Source organism: Wyeomyia smithii, chromosome 2 (assembly GCF_029784165.1).
Source record: "Wyeomyia smithii strain HCP4-BCI-WySm-NY-G18 chromosome 2, ASM2978416v1, whole genome shotgun sequence".
In the NCBI taxonomy this organism is placed as follows: Eukaryota; Metazoa; Arthropoda; class Insecta; order Diptera; family Culicidae; genus Wyeomyia; species Wyeomyia smithii.
Genome location: NC_073695.1, coordinates 259,732,374 through 259,748,194, shown reverse-complemented (window position 1 = coordinate 259,748,194; position 15,821 = coordinate 259,732,374). Strand labels below are relative to the sequence as shown.

The following is a 15,821-nucleotide window of genomic DNA, read 5'->3' as shown; positions in this document are numbered from 1 at the left end:
GTGAATGAAGTGTTAGTAGGGGACCTGAGAATAAACCCATGTTGAGGTCGAACACGACATCGAATGGCCAGGATTCTACTATCAAAATCAAATCCACGATCACCCGCTTGTCAAAGCAAACTTTGTAACCTTACGGTTAATGTGAAAGTTCCTTAAAACGTTCTAAACGAATGTCAGATTACTAACTAATTACTGAAAGAACGTCCTGAACGAATTATTGAAAAAAAAAAATAAACCTTCAAAACAACATAGAGCTCGATGATAATTCAAGAACACTCAAGTTAAAAAAAATTGGCACGCAAATGCAGCACTATTTAACAATTTATGCAAATAGCAATTTTAAAACTGACCAAGTCCCGGAAACTTACATCGATAAACATTGAAAGGCAGGTACTAATTAAAAATTTCTCATAAGAGCAAGATCGCGCCAAATCACCGATGGTCGAATATCGACCATTTTTGATTTGAATGAAACTTTGCACACGTATTTGGTCCAGCAAACTGAGCATTTTCCACAGATGGAGCGATTTTTTACACCCATGAGTTACATTCTAAAAGGGTGTATGCCTTTTGAAATAGGTTTTATTCGAAGCATTGTAGCCCAGAAACCGTTGGTTGTATAGAAAAACTGTCTGAGAATGAGTTGTAGGGAATTAAAAATGCACCATAAAAAAATATACACTGTACAGAAAATTTTCTTTTTAAATTTTCGCGTATTTCCAGGCGATTTGAAATGATTCTGCTCATAAGCAGATTTAAATTAATCCTATTAGTTGTTTTTTTTTTTTTCAAATTATAAAAAATCATTTTTCAATTTTGCTGGAAATGATTTTTTTTCGCAAAAAACATTTATACTAATCGTAAAATCATTACCTAAACGCAGAAAATTCAAACAATAACAAGCATAAAAATGTGCACTTACTTTCCTGGCGACAACGCAAAAACAATAGCCTCACCCCATTATCTTCGGCATTGTACTTATCTTCCCGACACAAGGGAGAAAATTTTACGCACACTCCTTCGATTACCTGCCTGCTGACTGACTGACTGACTGACTAGCTGACTTAAGGTGAAACGGGACGTGGTCGCGATCAACTCGAATTTTGCAATCTTATTTTTTCTTGATTTATGAAGACTACGTACATGAAACTTTGATCAATTGTTTTCACAACTGTTGCATGCCTGAAGTAGCAATTTAAGCGCTGTTTATTTAGTGGAAGCCGAATTTTTTACGCTCAAACTACAAAAGAAAAAAGAACTCTAACCTCAAAATTGTATAGGAAAAGGCCACAATCCCGTTTCACCTTAACTGAGCAGAGTAAAGCAGCCAAGCAAAAGCAACAAGTCAGATTGCAAGCGAGTGCCTGCCGCATCTAGAAATGGGGAAAGGAGGAGGGCCGGCTCATCTTACGGACACTTGGCGAGCTTCACGACCACACTCGAGCGAGCGAGAGCTAGTAGATTACGCTATTGTGTTACTTCGATATGATGTGTATCATTCGGCGAAATCGCCGAGTGCTCGATGCGAGCCCACAGGCCGCTGCAGGGCAAAGCCGAGGGGTCCATTAGGGTGCCTTGCCAATGTCCAAATGACTACCATCCGGCGGCTTACCTGCTAGCGGCTAGTCAAGCGAGGGTCCGCGATTATAGAGGCCTACAACCAGCAAACAAGCGCCACGCGCCTCACAGGGCTGTAAAGGCACAGGGAAGCGCAACAGGTAGTTTGAGTTGTGAGTAGCAAAGCTGGATTGTTCGGTATTTTGTTTTGGTAATTATAGGGGAAATAAGTATTACAGGTATTAACCGATCTACGTAACCCCGCAACGACGAGTTGCCGGAAGCATGTAGACACTATTTTGTAAGTTATTAGCCCAACAAACAACCTGCAGCAATCAGGTAGCTTGTCAGAAAGTGTAGCATCTCTCGATATTGATTGTACCAAACTGATTGGAGCTAATCGGGAACGTGCCTAGATCAATCTACATTTGTTTATAAGCGTCTCTATACATTTTTCTCTTAACTTTTTTGAGTCTGTGTACAAATTTCAAATGAAGTTGAAGACATCTCATTGAAAACAATTGGCGTCTCCGGTTTGGCTTGAAGTTAATCTAAATCTTATCTTCTATCACTCATGAATTTCAACCCGAAGAGATCTTTTATCAAAAACTTCAAAAACATGGAAGCAGCAGAAGAGGATGATATTTTATATATCCTCACCGAACTTCCTACAAGCTCGTGAAATTTTTTGGTTAAAGTTTTTAACAACTTATTTGGACCGAACATAACGAACATTCGGAAAGATTTTTGTGTGACCAAATCATTGAACCCATTGTGAAAAAAAAACCAAACGTTTCATACCGCAATTGAATATTCCTTATCAAAACATGAGTGCCAGAGACTCAACGAATGCGAGTATGGAGAAGTTCGTGAATACAAACTCGCAATAATACCTTTTTGGTCTAGAAAAATGAGGGAAGTTTGAATCTATTTTTAAGTGCATAGCACCATTTTCATTGCATCAAAGGGGTATATTTCTGAAAGTCCAGTTTATTAACACAAAAAAATACGTTTTTTATTTTGAGATATACCAATTATTACTCGAGTAATGGCCGTTTCCCCGAAACGCTATTTTTTACAGAGGCTTGCGGTGATCCTGATAGAGACCTAGCGGGTGAACCGAAATCAAAAAACTCATATTATTTCGTTAGTTTAGAAGTGTTCCGGGTCCTTGAACGATCGCTTTTATGAGTATTTTGTTTTCAGTGGGAACGTTTTTCCCAAAAAATGCACGTTTTGAGCATTTAATTTTTTTGCGGCAAAATGTAACTGCATGTTTCAAAAAGCGATAGTTCAAGGACCGGCGAATTTAATAACTAAAATTAAAAAAAAAGGTGAAGGAAATCGGTTCAGTAGTTTTCCCGCAATCAGGATCACGGCGAAGTAATTTTTCGGAAAACATTATTCCATGATAATCGCGTGTAAAGTTTCAAGTTTAGCTTATGCGGCCGTGGCGAGGCGCGCTGCAAATCACTCTAACTTTCTTCCTATTACTCAGATCTTTATGAAAATTTGTGAAAATGTTCTCAAGATGTTGTATTTGAAGATAAAACAATAAAAAATTTTTCGGTTTTTTCAAAACTAAAAAGGTGTATAACCCCTTGAAGAACCGCAAACAAAAAGTACACAAAATTTACAAAAAAACGCAATAGCAGTGAAAATTGAGCAATTTACTTGAAAATATGCGATCAGCTAAAATTTAAAACTTATCACATGACATATCATTTGTTTTGGCTGTTCAATTAATTAGAATCTTCCCAAAAACACGGAAAAGTAAATTTTTGATGCCTATTTTCGAATCTAAGCGGAAATCTGACATACGTAATTATAATGGAATCGTTACTATCTCTTGCATTCCAAAACTTTTTGAGTTGTCAACGAAAATATATTTCTTCAAATCAAAAATTGAATAACAGATAAGCAATACGGTTCATTCAAAGGCCGTTCTACATCAACTAATCTACTTGAATTTGTAGATCACTTACTGAATGCAATGGATAATGGGAGCTACGTTGAAACTCTAAACCCACTAAACGTATTGAAATACCAATGCTACTTTTTAAACTGCAAAAAATTGGAACTGAATCAGGTCTCTCAAAGTGGTTTGAATCTCATCATAACTAACAGGCAACGAATAATAAAATATAAATCAAATCCCATTCAAGTTACTTCAGGTGTCCTCCAAGGCTCACATTCAGGACCACTTTTTTTACTTTGTACGTAAACGACATTTACTTTACCCTTGAAAATCTTAAATCTATTCCAACGGCATGGAGCTGTATTTGAAAATGTGAAACCAAGACAATATCAATAAATTTCAAAAAGAAATTAAATGTCTAATTAAATTTTTTCTAGCAGAAAATTGGCAATGCCCAACATTGTAATTGGATTAGGAAATCAGAATGTAGGAAAATGTGGAAAAGTCATGGATTCAGGAATAATCTTAGACTCTAAACTTAATTTTGTTGACACCTATAATACTTAGAGATGCCAATGTTCCAATTTAAGCTGGATTCGTCCAGTGTTTTCCAAGTGATCCAGTCACACGGTTGGATCTCAAAATCTTCCAGTTTTTCTATATGTTCACCAGTTGAATCCAGATTTCAGAGCACTAGTCTCAAATGCTTTTGTCTATTTTAAAAATATTTCAGAGTGAATAGTCGAATTCTTGAATCCTTTGGGGACAGAAACTTTCAGTTGAGTAAAGTTGAGTAAGTTGAGTTTTATTTCCTAGAATGTTACAAGTCAGACGATGGAAACGCATCATAACATAAAGTTTCAACAAAAATATCCTTTCCGATTGGTTTTGGTGTCCCTAGCCACCAACCTGTAAATATAACGTTAAAGCGACGCACCCGGCGAGCAAAAAAAAAACTAAGACAGATAATTGAGTTTGATAAATTTTGCATGGAAGGTAATTATAGCTTCCTAACAAAAAAAATCTACGCCCTTGCGTGCGGCGACGAAAACATGAGTGTAGGCATGTTTTTTAATTCGTTCGTCGTTTTGTTTATCAAATTCTCTTCAGTTTTCGCGTTATAATAGTTTGAGTAGATTTTACGCTACAGGTTTGGCCAGAAATCCTGGATGGGACGCAGCTTGGGGACGTTAGGTAGGTTTGCCATCTTGGGTACCACATCGATATTCAGCCGCTCCATCTTCTCCAACGATCGCCTCGAGTAGTGGGTGGTATTTCTTGATGAACGACGCAACTCTCGGCAGGCACTTCGTACTATAAATTTTTCCGTTGACGGCCAGTCCGGAGCGAAAGAAAAGCAACTTTGTCATCCCCTCCTCGCTGGTTGTCAGCCACAGCAGCACCTTCTTGGGAACTTGATGTGTGAAATAAACTTTACCTCAGTGCTCACTTCCTTCGTGGGGGAAGTAAAATACGAAGTGCCCTGCCAGTCGTTGCCATCCAGAGTGAGACAGGTCAAGTTGTCCATCACCACCACCATGTCGTGATTTGCCGAGAAAATGGACTTGACCATCTTCTTCGGGTGCTGCCGCTGCGTCATTGCCTGCAGCTTTGAGACTAGTGGACGAGACTTCTGCTTCCTGACATGCGTGCTCATTAGGGTGGGACAAATTCAATGGTGAGCCATTCATCTGACATTCAATCAGTTTGGGTTGAATACCTTTTTCTACATTTTTCTACAAATATCATGTATCGTTATATTTTTAGGAACCAACTGGACATCCCTAGAGAATAAGATTTGAAAGAGTGAATTTTCCAATATAAAATCGTATAGAAACTTTAAAAATCGGGCGCAAAAATATAGCTCCACCGATCGATCTGAAAAGTTACACGATTGTTATAGGATCCATATAGAATCCAGCTTTCCACGAGCGATAATGGCGGACAGTGCACGCAGCCCATTTTGACGTCTGTAGGTCAGGGAATTTTCAATCGCAGTAACGGAGTATAAAATATAACAACATCGTAGCGTAGCATAGCAACTTTAACAAACAATGGGCGTTTTTCCCCTAGGAGATGCCAGATGTTTTTGGAAAATGTTGTAAACTGCTCGAAAAACTGGCAAAATCTGCTTGAAATCGAAAAGAAATGTATACGTAATATAGATTTATGTAACAAAGGAGACCACCCTACATTTGTCACACACAAAAAAACAGGAAAAGAAGTGCTACACCTAACACTTTGCACCCCTGAAATTTCATCGAAAATTATGAATTCGCATGTCTCAGATAAGAAATCATTATCCGACCATAAACACATAGTGCTTGATTACAATGCTGGTGAACTAATAAAAGAAATATACAGAAATCCTAGGAACACCAGCTGAAAAAAACTTCGGCTTGAAAAAATAAACAAACAAACTTTTAATTAAATCAACAGAGCAATCAGACAGTATGGCACAAAATATTACTGGAAAAATAATTCAGGTATATGAGGTCAGCTGTCCCGTAAAAGAAGAACTTTCAATTAGAGACATGCCTTGGTGGAACAAAACTCGTAGTAGATTGAGAACAAAATACCGACAACTTTTCAATCAAGCAAAGTTTGCTGGGCAATGATGGGACTCTTACTGCGTACAACAACGAATTAAGAAAATCTAAGAGCAAAAAACTGCAGGTCATATTGTGAAAACATGGGGAGCTGCGTAGCACAATAGATTAACGATTCTGGCCACAGGTGAGGAAGTCCATTCAGGAGATAAATTGTAAAACCATACAAAAACTGCAGATGTGCAAAATAACAGAAAATACACTTGATAATAAAGGAACTGCGTTAGTGGCATTTCTTAATATAGAGTGTGCTGGTTTCAAGCAGAAAATGATACGACAAAAATATATGGGCTAGGTCGTGGAAAATCCAAGCGCTTCCATTGCACACTTTCCTGGTTCGGTTAGAAATCAACCATTCGACCATGTCCCGTGTTATAAAATCGTTCAAGGGAACTCACACGACCCAGCGGCGAAAAAGCGAAGACGGCCTATCCCAATCCGTACCTTTGGATTCGGGATGTGGCCATGAACGACAAGTCTACCGTCCAGTACGTCCAGCAGACGATGAAACGGGTCGAAATTCATGTCTTCAAACTAAGGAAGACATCTAACCGAACCTATAAACAGAACACAATGGCCAAATCCCGCGCCAGGGATCGAAATAAAGTTGAGATTTAATAGAAATTACACTGAAAAGTAGAAATGACCAATTGCTGAAAGCAGATTGATGCTCATAACCTCGATTTCATATGCATTTATATGGCGTTAGCTTCTCATTCTGGGCTCAATAATTTGAAACGACTATAGTTCGTTTCAAATTTTTGACCTTCATTATTTTTAGACGTGAAAGCTAACTTTCCAATTTGTATTTTGGCCGGAGTTTCTGATGGCCCCGAAAATATAGTTTAGTATTTGACTGAAAAGATGTACAAATTTTATTCTAATGATGCCAAAAACGAGAGACCGTTTACGGCTGTTTTTAAAGGTCCATCCAATAATCAGACTGTTGATGAAATTAAAGATTGTTTAAAAGCTTTGTTTTTCCTAAAACCAACTAATTTTGGTGAAACAAAAGGTAAATGCGGAAGTTAATGAAACTGGAATACACCCGTGAAATTACTTGATACGTAACGAGAAATGAAATTAGGATTTTATAGAAATTACACTGAAAGGTAGAAATGACCAATTGCTGGAAGCAGATTGATGCTCATAACCTCGATTTCATGTGCTTTTATACGACCTTAAGTAAACCAACGAGAATTGAACTGGCTCTATGTTTACCTATAGTTATGACCAACGGGGTTATAATTCTACTTTGATTTTATTATAGAGAAGCAAAAGCCTAGAAGCCTTGTGGAAATTATTGGAGAAGATTTCATGTCAAAATTAAAACGAAAATGAAATGAAATTAGGATTTAATGGATAGGTATTTAGAAAAACAGAAAATTCTACGCAATTACCGAGTTTACCAAATCAATCATATATGTAATAGTAGAGTGAAAAGGAGGTAAAATTTTCCTGAAAAGCCAGGACTAACCAAAAAAGCACGCTTTGATGCGATTAAATCTCCAAGTGATACGGAAATCTCCAGTAATATGTAAGAAATTCTTTCTTGAAAAGGTGACAAAGAAGCTTCACATTTTGAGCATAATGCCGTGTTTGAGTAGACTAAAGTTCCACCTATTGTGGTAATCAAAATCAAAGTTAAAAGCTACATTTCTTTCAGGTGTGAAAATATTATAGTAAATGACTGGAGAGATGTACATGTTTTATTTTCATGATGCCAAAAACGAGAGGCCGTTTAGGGCTGTCTTATGAAGTCTATCAAATGATCAGACTGTTGATGAAATTAAAGATTGACTTGTTTTTCAAACTAACCAAGTAATTTTAATCAAACTAACCAAGTAATTTTAATGGAACGAATCAAATGCGAAAATTAATGCACCAAGGAAATTACTTGATACGCGATGAGAAGTGAAATTAGGGTTTAATAGAAATTACACTGAAAAGTTGATATGACCAATTGCCTTATTGGTGCTCATAACATAGGAAAGAATTCAATGGAAAATTCTACTAATACGTTCAAGCAATATTTTTGATGTTGAAAAAAGTAAAATGATTCAACAGCTCAGTGAGCAAGACTAAAGATAGAAGAAGAGTTCATGTGGAAATCGACCAGTCCACATAAGCTCTGAGTAGGTATGAGTGAGTGAGTGAGTGGGTAGAGTAGGTATGTCACGGTCGAAATATATATTTGCGCGGACTGAATTTCAATATTTATTTCCCAAATTTCCAGTAGAGTTTAACGGAAACCGATAATTATTTCTTTTGATTTCTCAAATCACTCTGTTAAGACGCTCGGTATAGATTTTCCAAAAAAAGAAATTAAGGATTTAATAGAAATTACACTGAAAAGTAGAAATCGACAAACAATGATCAACTGCTGAATACAGATTGATACTCATAACCACCATTTGACTTGCTTTTATATGACGTTAGGTAAAAGGTCATAAAGACAGTTCGTCGTCAGGAACTTAGGTAAAAATATAGATAGTTTATTTCCAAGCGATAATAATGACAAATTTTGTCTACCTATAGTCATTACCAACATGGTTGTTATTCTAAGTTGTAACTCTTTATAGGTAGGCTTCATACAAAAACATATTGCCATGAAAAATAAGGATAGTCAGAAAACTCGAACAAATGCATCAAGTCTCTAATAATCTCTCGCTCTCTTCAGTATCGATGCTTTGTTCTGAAAGTTCAATGGTGGATTATCAGTCCTCTTATTTTCAAGGTTATCGTTCGCCCGTAGTTGTACGCAATAGTTGGTGCAACCGAAATGCATCGTTATGAACGACGAGACGTACATTGCAGCGGACGCCAAGCAGATCCCGGGCCTGGAGTTCTTCGTCGAAAAGTCCCGCCTGGATGTTCCAGAGAAATTCCGGAAGAAGGTCGACGAACCGACCAAGAGGCACTTGTGGCAAGCGATCTGCGGGTGCGGCAAACTCAGTAAGCTGTACACCACCAACGGCCAGAAATATGAATTCCTGGAGTCCAAAGAAAAACACTTTGTTTTGCCTAGATCTGGCATTGCGAAACCGGTGATGGAGTGGTACGAAGCGAACGATGTAGTGTTTGTGCTGAAGGAAGCAAATGCGCCAAACTCGCCCGAATTTCGCCCAATAGAAAAAAAGGGCGATTATGAAGCAGGGAGGATCTTAAAAAACGATCAGGATACGAAGAAAGAGGGATAAAAATGTGTAATTTAGATGGCGCAATTGTTGCACTTGATTTGATTGGTAGCATTAAGTCCAAGGTTCGCTGCACAGCCGCCATTTTGTAAAAAAAAGTAGCAATGATTTTTTTCTATTCTCCAAGAATTGCTTAATTTAACGATATATTATTTATATACCTTACATCTCAATTGTCCTTCAAAAAATCATGAAAAAAGCCTTGTTTTTTAGCATTTGGTGGATATTACCCCTTAAACAAATTAAATATCAATACCATCGATTTATGTTTCGACTAAAATTAGTTCTCCCAAACCTGTTTTAAAGAAAATCAGGGACAGCAAAAGCGAGTCGCTGTTATTCACCGATTTTAACACCCGCGGAGGCAACCCGAAATCAAAGAAACACCGTCACCTTGTTTTTTTTTTGCCGCTTCAGTTTATGATTTTAAATTTCGCCGATATATTCAAATAGGTAAACAGTAGATCGTTTGCATACCAGCTTCGTTGTGTCGCAACAATTTGTTTTCCTAGCCTCGGTGGTCAACGACTCGCCAGTCAATAGTGACATCTGGTTAACAAGCTACGTCATTTGGCGGGTTGTAAGGATTCTACCTTATCTGAGATATCTTGTTGATAAAATTTCCATTTTAAACCCAGGAGAGTGCTCAAGGATGGACCAAAATACGAAATGATAAATTATTTTGAAAGATTATTTAACCAGAATGTATCTTGCAAAATAAAAGAGAGAAAGAATAATTCACGTAAAGGCGGCTTCGCTGTACACGCAACTGAGTTGAAACGCCAATGTTCCGTTCGAAATAAAACTTGATTCAGTTATTCATGCAATCCCTTTCAATTAAGTGTTAAACCGTACAGAGCGACTTATAATTTTAATTTTTATGATTCACATTCAAAAATAAAATATTCGTTTTCTTCTGGCTGTTCAACAGTAGAAAAATTACTTATTTACGGTTCGGTTGCCGAAAAGGTATTACAGAGTTTTTATCTCATGATATCTTAGCACAACAAGCGTGATGGCTCATTACCGAATCACAAGGGGGTGGATAGGTTAAAGACAGTTTTTAACTCGGAAAGTAGATCTTCACAGTTTTTGAATTTCATGTTGTTTGACACTAAAAATAAGTTGTCAAATTATAAACAGAAAATTAAAGCCAATTACCGATTTTTTTTTCACGACACATGGCGAAATGTCTTGTGATGCTATTAAAAACGCTACAACGTATGATGAACAGATACAGATTTTGATTTTCTTCTTCAAAAAACATTAACAATCAAAAGTGTTTCTAATTGGGCGAATGATAAAAAAACCAAATTAAAATTCCTCCCGCGAAAGAAGTTTAATGATATAAAAACCTTTGAAAATTCATAAAACCGTCGCGCAGAGGAGTGAGCCATCCGATGACAACCTCGAAAAATTGCGAATGAACAATCGAACCATTTTCTAATCATTTTCAATAATTATTAGGATTCAATATTTGTGACAAAATGATAGTTGAATAATCCAGAAGAGGAGTTATTTGTATTTCAAACTAAATGAGTTGAATCAAATTAAAAATTTTCCAAATATGTATGATGCTTAAAAAATAAAAAAAAATTGTCAAATCTCAGAGAAAATTCTTCATTCATGTTAAAAAAAGTGCTAAAAGAAGACAAACTTAAAATTGGATTCGATGGGACTTTTACCGAATTTATTTAAAGTTGAGGTTCCAACAAATCATCTGAACGCTAATACGAGTTTAGTTGATTTTTTTATTCAAAACAGAAAAAAAAATCATACAACCCAACTGCGTATCTATTGCAGTTTTGTGCAGTTTTTGAATATCAATATGAATTTTCATCAGCACTAGAATTTGAAACAAGGAAGTCGCTAATTTTATTCAAAAGGCCACGAAGAACTAGAGAATGCAGCATAATTATTAGGAAAGGCGTCAACAAAGACTTGAACTCGTTTTTTCGAGCCTGCAAGAGTTAGATACAAGATTATAACACCAAGAGGATACCTGCTATATATTTTTATAAATAACAATTCGATAGCTGCGATATGACCAATACAAATATAAACAACACTGGCAACTGTTGAATAACCACCTCAAATTACGCGACATATAAACGTATTGAAATCGCGTCCACCAAGTGAGCAAATCATTCTTCAAAAATGGTATAAAATAATACCAACTTTCCAACTTACCTCAGGCCGCTTTGCGGCAGGTCTGGCCAATGCGAATGCTATGTGTTAATTCGCAAACACTCACACCAGCTCCGGTGCGATCTTCGTTCACGCAGAACCTGTTGCCGTCGCGGAGTCTCCCTTTAAACGGATGCGCGTCAATCGGATCTCGGGGGGCCTTCAGGAACCTTCAATTCAATCACTGCGAACCTGGGACAATCACTGTACGTGTCCACACACTTCTACCGCTAACCTACTGAGCAACGTCGGTACCAGGATGCGAAACACCCACGGAAGGAATGCAACTGTTGCGTAAAATCATTTGCTTTCTGAAAACTTTACTTTCGGATATTTTCTCCCCTTGTCACTTTTGTCTTCTGAGCAGCGCACGTCAATCCGTCGACCGATCGGACAGGGAGGCATACCACTAGCGACCAAAATATAACGGAACGTCCTCTCGGGCTAACAGGTCTTTGCTGTCTCGTTCGCGCGAACTGGAAGATCAATTTCCAAAAACAGCGAATGAAAACTTTTTTTTCTATTTTTTGCTCAAACTTGTCTCTCCACGATAGTATCGCGTTGTACTGCAGAGCAGCCAAGCAACCGGAGATAACTTTTCTTTTCTCTCGCTCGCGCGCACACGATTCACTCACCAAAATGGGGCTAAACACGGTTATATGTTTTGCAATTCACAGCGTTCAGCAGCTTAAAATTAACTACTTAACCAAGCTAGGCCTTAACGAAAGTGATCGCTTGGAGGTTTGTCGCTTGGCGCAATTGTGCTTTCTGCAACTTTGAGTCGAGTAAATTCCTTAACTTTTCCAAATCAGGTATTCTCGGTCGGCTGCAGTCGTCTTGCTCTTTCCGCTTGCGGATGCTACAGCTCTGGACTCAAGGCTGCGCAAGTCACCTGGTGATTTTTGCTGTTCTACACGCACCAGGATCAAGCGTAATTTCACCAAGAGTTTCGTCCAGCACTTTAGACAGTGTACTGCAATTTTTGCCAACTAATATCAGAATTTGAGAACTTGAAACCACGACGACACTTTTAGGGAAGGGAAAGCGTCAGAATCGCTACGAAACAGGCACAAGACTGACGGTGACGGCTAGCTGGCACCGTCTCTATGTATATTTTCGTTGGACAACCCCATCAAACCGTAATAGCCCCCTGTAGTAGTGGTTGAGCAACAGCAACTCAACAGGTAACATACAGGTACAAAATCGTATAGCCCAGCCTTGCGTCAGTTCGTATGGACTCGGTTCACCTGTAGGTTGGACGGACATCGTTCCGTGGTTACCACCAATACAGTCACGTGGTCGCAAACAAAAATAATACTGCGCCATGCATACCCTCTAGTAATGGCTGCAGAACACCAAGTTCACCTGGGAAAAAAATATCACCCATACAAAGGCAGAGCAGCGAACGGTGAGACGTTGCGCGTACGAGAAGGGGAATCCGTTGCTATCTTCTTTTTTTATTGTCAAAATTGACAGCCAGGTAGGCATTATCACACAGGTATTTCGCTACGGTGCGTGTCTTGGATGCGGTGCTCAGGTGAGATAGATAGTGCTGCCAGATCATCATTTTCCGGTTTTATAAAAACACTTCCATAATTTGATTTCCAGCGTTTATGTAAAAAACTATTTTCATCGTTCGAAAATTGCACCAATCTATTGTCAAATATTGTTTTCAATCAAAACATCATTCGTTTTGTTTTGTGGGCTTGTAGTATATGAGACGACGAGAGACATTTGTTCTGTTGTTCTACACATCGCAATTTATCCGATTAACAGATACATTACTGCTAATTAAACAAACTTGATTGTTAATGAAATACTCAGAAATAACAGCGGAAACAAGCGACATTTCGGTTCTAACACCATCGTTGCAGTCACCAACGCCGAAGAAAGGGTGTAGAATTTCACCAGCGATGGCGAAGTCGGGAGCGCGTCCCACGCATGGCCGCGGTATGGATGCTCCGCCTACCGGCAGCAGTGTTGCCGATTAGAAACGGTTCGAGTGAGCAAGTGCAACCATTGAGGATTCATCCAGTTTTTACCAATGGGCATTTTTTATCTCTATCGTGAGAAGATGCTTGCTAAACAAGCTTCATGATTCGTTTGATGCTGCCATATCATTAGATATTATAACGCTACAACGTAATGTTTCCTTTTTCCGCGCTTCATCCCTCACACACTTAATTCATCCCGGTAAACTTCCCAACAGATGATCGAGTTCGGCATTTTTTTTTTTTCAGATATCGGCAACATATTTCGATGAATGTTCAGCAAATATATTGATCTACCGTTAATCAGCAGGTATTAAAGTTACGTTCGCCCAAGTTTTTGAAAATTCTGCTGAAAACTTGTAAAATATCAGCTGTTTAATTTCAAGACAGAGCGCACAAGCGAGAAGTACACAGACTTATTTCCGTCTTAATTGTTCGGTAAGTTTTTCACGGTTACGTTCAGTAAACTTGAAATTTTCTTGATCATTCTGTACTTTCCTGAAAAATTACTGATGTCGGGTAATTTTTTTTGCCGAAATACTGTACAATAAAATTCATTTGACGAGTTCAGCAAAAAACAATAATAATCAGTAAACTACAATAATTTTTGCACTTTTTTATAGTTCAGTAAATATTTAACGATCTATCAGCACTTATCCAGATGTTGCAAAAAAAAAACGTCCAGTTGGGTTGATTAGGTGCCGTAAAACTTGTGAACTAGAAAAAAGTAGGAGGTTGTATCCAAGACACGACCACATAAATGACGTAGAACTACGTACACTATTAACACATGCATTGAGTGTTTCATTACCCTAGTAACGCTTTTTTTTTTGCTGTATTGAGCGCTATAAAACTTTGATAAAACCAATATTTTTACTTGGGTAATGAGTTATAATGTCTACTAATGAAGGGTTGTGAATTTCGTGAACCGGATTCAGCAGTTAGCAGAACGTGCCGAATTAAAAACCATACACAGCACACACACAAATCATACCATATCATACAGACACATACACTGCCGTTCCAATCATAGTAGTCATGTTCTCCACAAACCTTATGCACGCTGAGACAACTATGCTTGGAAAAGCAGTACACATCATACCATATCATACAGACACACACACACACACAAACACACACACACATATATATCATATCATATCATATTATATACACACATATCATATCATATCATATACACACACATCATACCATATCATTACACCATACACACATCATACCATATCATACACACATACACACATCATACCATATCATACACTCACAGCAAGCAAGCGACCAATCAGAGGACGTTATTTTTATTTCAACAAGGCTTGACAATTTTCAATAGTGCAATAGTTCGTAGATTCAAACAACATTTTTCTGCATTTGGGCAGATGCGTGTATAATTTTCCAATCGATTGCTGCAAGAATGAAGAAAATCGGTTGAAAACCAACTGACCTATAAGCATTTGAAATTTCGTCCCAGTTTTTCAGTTTGCATCCCTGTGTGGTATGCCAAAGTAAAACGTAGTTCTACGTCAAAATGTTTTTACTAGTTTTTTTAACATTCAAAAATCAAGTAAAACAGTTTTCTCGGATAGTTCAATAGTAAACAAGTGCATCAAACTCATTTATGGGTTAACCTTCTTCCCGTAAAAGGGGTAGGATCATGTGATGACAAATTGTTACTGTATTAAACCGATTTCAGAAAAGGTAATTTAACGTCGAGAAGACCCTTTTTGGTATTGCAGGGGAATTGGGGCAAAATCGACATGTTACTGACATTTTACGTGGATCAGACACCTACCAATCGATTTCTGAGACTTTTTTACTCAATATAAGACATATTTTGACTACCAACTTTTGATATTAGCGCATTACTTTTAATGCTCAGTCATACTCGATATTATTTTGCTTTGTGAAATATACTGAAACCATGCCAAAACCGGTTTCGTAGAATCACCGTTTTGAGCTTAGTTTTTGTCGGATTCAAGATCTGTTTTTTTTTAAAAGATGGGTAAGAAGATGCTAATATGTGGACAGACTCTTAGAATTTTGATATTTGGTGTTAAAACAAAATGGCGTCGAAAAAACACTGAAAATTTCCGATTTCTAAAAAATTCAAAATGACGCCATTGTTGCACCTTAAGTTGGAATATGTTCAAACTCGGGGAAATTTGGTTTTGCATCAAAATATACAAAAAACATATATATTCAAACCAAGGCAGAAAAAAGTAAATTTTTGTTGCACTGTGTTATTTACACACTAGAAGGTGTAATGAAATTTCAAAACTTTGTAAGGATAAATTACTGAGTTTCAAAGCTTGTTCATACAAATATTAAATTTTCAATGCATCAC

At 37.6% G+C, this 15,821-nt stretch overlaps 1 protein-coding gene across 3 annotated transcripts in view; it reads right to left on the bottom strand.

Annotated features, from left to right (window-relative positions):
* LOC129724876 (RNA-binding protein fusilli) overlaps positions 1–12,554 on the bottom strand; it is a 193,356-nt gene extending 180,802 nt beyond the window's left edge. Inside the window, exon 1 of one of the 3 annotated variants that reach the window (XM_055680146.1) lies at positions 11,472–12,554. The gene's annotated coding sequence lies outside the window, so the exon portion shown is untranslated. The remainder of the gene's footprint in view (positions 1–11,471) is intronic. The other 2 variants (XM_055680150.1, XM_055680149.1) reach the window with 2 other exon arrangements.
* Between the last annotated feature and the right edge of the window lie 3,267 nt (positions 12,555–15,821).